Here is a 4,787-nt window from a genome sequence, read left to right as displayed (position 1 = left end):
CTATTGGATAGAAACACTACTCAATTGTTTCTAAAACCGTTTGAATTATATCTGTGAGTAAAACAGAACTAATTTTGACAGCAAACTTCCTGTCAGAAAGTGAAAATCTGAAATCGAGGCTCTGTTCCATCCGGCTCGAGATGGACATCAGCCATCAACCCTTATTATGGGAAGCTCCATGGTTAGAAGTCCTAAATACCCGTACACTTTGTTTTCCTGGAGCGTGGGTATTGGATTTATTAGAAGTCATGCCCACCATCAAGAAACAGATTCCTGCTCTGAAAACAGTTGTGTTGCATATTGGGTCTAATGATATTATGTGTGTGAAATCTATAAACTAAGACACAATTTCTTACATCTCTTGGAGAATGCTCAGAAATTATCAGGACATATAATGGTCTCAGGCCCAATTCCATCTCCTCGCCGTTGTGGGGATGAGTGTTTAAGCCGTCTTTGGTCTCTTCACCAGTGGTTAATGCGCCTGACCAAGGACTTGGGCATGTCCTTTGTCGACAATTTTGACTCCTTCTGGAATAGGCCTGGCTACTTTGTGGAAGATGGAATTCACCTGGGTGAAAATGGCTCCCGGCTGTTGTCATCAAACATTGGAAAGGTTGTTGGTCAACTACATTGATATGAGGACAATATTAGCATTACCTGTACGTTTTTACCATGTCATCTTTGGTCACTGTGAGAGTTCCACATGTTGTATTTGAAAGTGGTGACATAATGGTGCTCACCAGAGAAATGTCATTGCTATTCCTACTTTGTTTTATTTTCCTAATATGTATAATCCAATCGTTGAGTATCCTGTTGTTCTGAAATATCAAAATATTGAAACTCTGTATGATTTTTAATGCAGAAAAGGTTAGACATTTTTACAGCTTAATATTCGTAGTTTATTACCTAAAATTGATCATGTCAAGATCTGGGCCTCAGGCAGACCCTGATGTTTTTATTGTATCTGAGACCTGGCTAACTGATGAAACCCTGGACTCTGATGTTGCTATGGATGGTTACAATGTTTAGGGCTGATAGGAAAGGCAAAGGGGGTGGTGTTGCTATTTACACAAAGAATCTTCTTTCTGTGTTTCGGTTAAAGGTGTCACGCCCTGACCATAGATTGCTTTGTATGTTTCTATGTTTTGTTTGGTCAGGGTGTGATGTGGGTGGGCATTCTATGTTGTATGTCTAGGTTGTCTGTTTCTATGTGTTTGGCCTAGTATGGTTCTCAATCAGAGGCAGGTGTCAGTCGTTGTCTCTGATTGGGAGCCATATTAAGGTAGCCTGTTTTTTGTGGGTGATTATTTTCTGTTCAGTGTTTTTTGTATTCACCGTTCAGGACTGTTTCGTTTCGTTCTCGTTATTTTGTGTTCATGATAATAAATTATCAATATGGACACTTACCACGCTGCGCATTGGTACTCCTCTTCTCATTCCAACGACGAGCATGACAAAAGGCTACTTCCAGTCCTAAACTATTTGAATTGTTGGCTTTATAATGTCTTATAATGTGAAGACATAATAACCCTAACCCTAATAGTTTATCAACATTTTAAGCTAAGCCTTCTGGTCAGCTGCATTGTGTAAAAAAGTCAGCTGCATTGTGCTAAAAAAGGTTTGATGCTAGTGGTTGTTTGGCTGGACAATAGAACGAGTCAAAATTCACCCAAGGCTCAGAAATGGCAAAAGAAAACTGATGCTTAGAATTCTAATTAGCCTAAATGGCACACAAATGTAGCCCTTTTTATTTTACCACTACAATTTGTTCTTAGGACGAAACTGAAAAATAACAACTTGTGTAGAAAGTAAACATCCGCACCTCGATGGTGTGAAGTGAGTTTATGTCTGCATAATGAGGAAGTAGGAAAAGGGCAACTTTGGACTATTTCTGGTCTAGCGATCGATGACAGCAGAGTACGCTGCCCAACCTTATGTACTTAGAAAGAGGAGATTATCTTGATTATAAAGGTGTCCGACTTAAAAAAAATCGAAATGTATACATGTCGAGATATTTGGTGAAATATACAAGCATGCTTCTCCATAGGACAACAATGGGGGGAACAAAGCATTCCAAGGGCAAAAGGTATTTCGGGGCTAACGTTTGATGACAGAGTATGCTGCCCAGCCTTACATAATTAGAAAGAAGAAATTATCATGTTTAAAAGGGTGTCCAATTTTTTAAAAATATACACATTGCGAGATATTTGGCAAAATAGACAGACATACAGTTGGGAGAACAAGTATTTGATACACTGTCCGATTTTGCAGGTTTTCCTACTTACAAAGCATGTAGAGGACTGTAATTTTTATCATAGGTACACTTCAACTGTGAGAGACGGAATCTAAAACAAAAATCCAGAAAATCACATTGTATGATTTTTAAGTAATMAATTTGCATTTTATTGCATGACATAAGTATTTGATACATCACAGATCAGAAAAGCAGAACTTAATATTTGGTACAGAAACCTTTGTTTGCAATTTACAGAGATCATACCTTTCCTGTAGTTCTTTGACCAGCAGGTTTGCACACACTGCAGCGAGATTTTGGCCCACTCCTCCACTACAGACCTTCTTCAGATCCTTCGGTTTCGGGGTTGTCGCGTGGGCATACACGGACTTCAGCTCCCTCCAAAGATTTTCATATTGGGTCATGGTCTGGAGACTGGCTAGGCCACTCCCAGGACTTGAGATGCTCTTTACGGAGCCACTCTGGCTGGCTGTGTGTTTCGGGTCATTGTCAATGCTGGAAGACCCAGCCACGACCCATCTTCAATGCTCTTACTGAGGGAAGGAGGTTGTTGGCCAAGACTCCGCGATACATGGCCCCATCCATCCTCCCTCAATACGTTGTGCAGTCGTCCTGTCCCCTTTGCAGAAAAGCATCCCAAAGATGATGCTTTCACCTCATGCTTCACGGTTGGGATGGTATTTTTGGGGTTGTACTCATCCTTCTTTCTCCTCCAAACACGGCGAGTGGAGTTTAGACCAAAAAGCTCTATTTTGTGCTCATCAGACCACATGAACCTTCTCCCATTCCTCCTCTGGATCATCCAGATGGTCATTGGCAAACTTCAGACAGGCCTGGACATGCGCTGGCTTGAGCAGGGGACCTTGCTGTGCGCTGCAGGATTTTAATCTATGACGGCGGTAGTGTGTTACTAATGTTTTTTGTGGCCCTGCCCAGCTCTCTCTTCAGGTCATTGACCAGGTCCTGCCAGTGTAGTTTGGGCTGATCCTTCACCTTCCTCATGATCATTGATGCCCACAAGGAGATCTTGCATGGAGCCCCAGAGAGGGTGATTGACCGTCATCTTGAATCTTCTTCCATTTTCTAATAATTGCGGCAACAGTTGTTGCCTTCTCACCAAGCTGCTTGCCTATTGTCCTGTAGCCCATCCCAGCCTTGTGCAGGTCTACAATTTTATCCCTGATGTCCTTACACAGCTCTCTGGTCTGGCCATTGTGGAGAGGTTGGAGTCTGTTTGATTGGTGTGTGGACAGGTGTCTTTTTATACAGGTAACGAGTTCAAACAGGTGCAGTTAATAAAGGTATGAGTGGAGAAAAGGAGGCTTCTTAAAGAAAAACAAGGTCTGTGAGAGCAGGAATTCTTACTGGTTGGTAGGTTGATCAAATACTTATGTCAGCAATAAAATGAAATTAATTACTTAAAAAATCACACAATGTGATTTTCTGGATTTTTGTTATTTAGATCCGTTCCTCACAGTTGAAGTGTACTATGAATAAAATAACAGACCTCTACATGCTTTTAAGTAGGAAAATCGGCAGTGTATCAAATACTTGTTCTCCACCACTGTACCTATATGTCTCTATAGTAAACAATGACCTACAGAGTTCCATGAGCATTTTTTTGTTTACATTTTAACTACAAACAGCGTGGGCAGTCTCACTGCCATCAATAGCAAAGCAGGCATTGTGAAGTAACAATAAACTGGGAATAAAATGTAGGGAAGGCGAGTTGGTACTACGGTGCTCAAAAAGACTAATAGGAGCTGGCAGGGTGAAAAATCCCTAAAATAAGGCCTGTTTTTCGTGATTACTTCAAAACTACGGCAAGTAGCTGGAAATATGGTAATATTACGAAACTGGGTGTTACGATCAATGAGGACAATTGTGAGGAGTCCAGGCGCAGAGAGCAACGCAGATATGGGAAAAACCACTCTTTTAATGTCCAACCAGAAGAACAACTGTGTAATGTCAAAACATTGTGGCGTAAAAATCCGACTTTGATAAAGTAACCACACTGAGGAAATAATCCAAGAACTGTGGAAAACCCAAAATTGAAAGAACAAACGTCATATCAAAACAGAAAGACATAGCCCTTGCACAACAGTACGCGGTCTTATTACTCTGATATCCTGTTTAAAAGCTACTTTGTAGCACTCGCGACTCGCTGAGTGACGTACTCTACAAACAACAAACAATTAAACAGGTTGAATCAATAGTAGCTAACTTACTAATATAGTCAGAACCAACGAAAGGGAAAAGGGATCGGTGGTCAGCTTAGTTACCCGGCGCGACGGGGAACCAGACGAACGCCCCACTCGATATCGGAAGGGAAGCCACCTTTTCGCGTTAATTACACTTCCGCTTTTACACTGGTGCTCCAGGCCAATTATGACATCTGAACCCACACGCTTGTTCCACCCTATGGGTTTATACCTTGGGATCCACCTACATATGGCTAGTTACGCCACCACTTCGATCATGGGGATGGCATTAAACGGGCAATTCATTTTTTGTTGGCCAGAATGGCCTTCAC

This window comes from Salvelinus sp. IW2-2015, linkage group LG23 (genome assembly GCF_002910315.2).
Source record: "Salvelinus sp. IW2-2015 linkage group LG23, ASM291031v2, whole genome shotgun sequence".
NCBI classification, from domain to species: Eukaryota; Metazoa; Chordata; class Actinopteri; order Salmoniformes; family Salmonidae; genus Salvelinus; species Salvelinus sp. IW2-2015.
The sequence above is the reverse complement of the archived record's forward strand: the minus strand, read 5'-3'. Positions refer to the sequence as shown.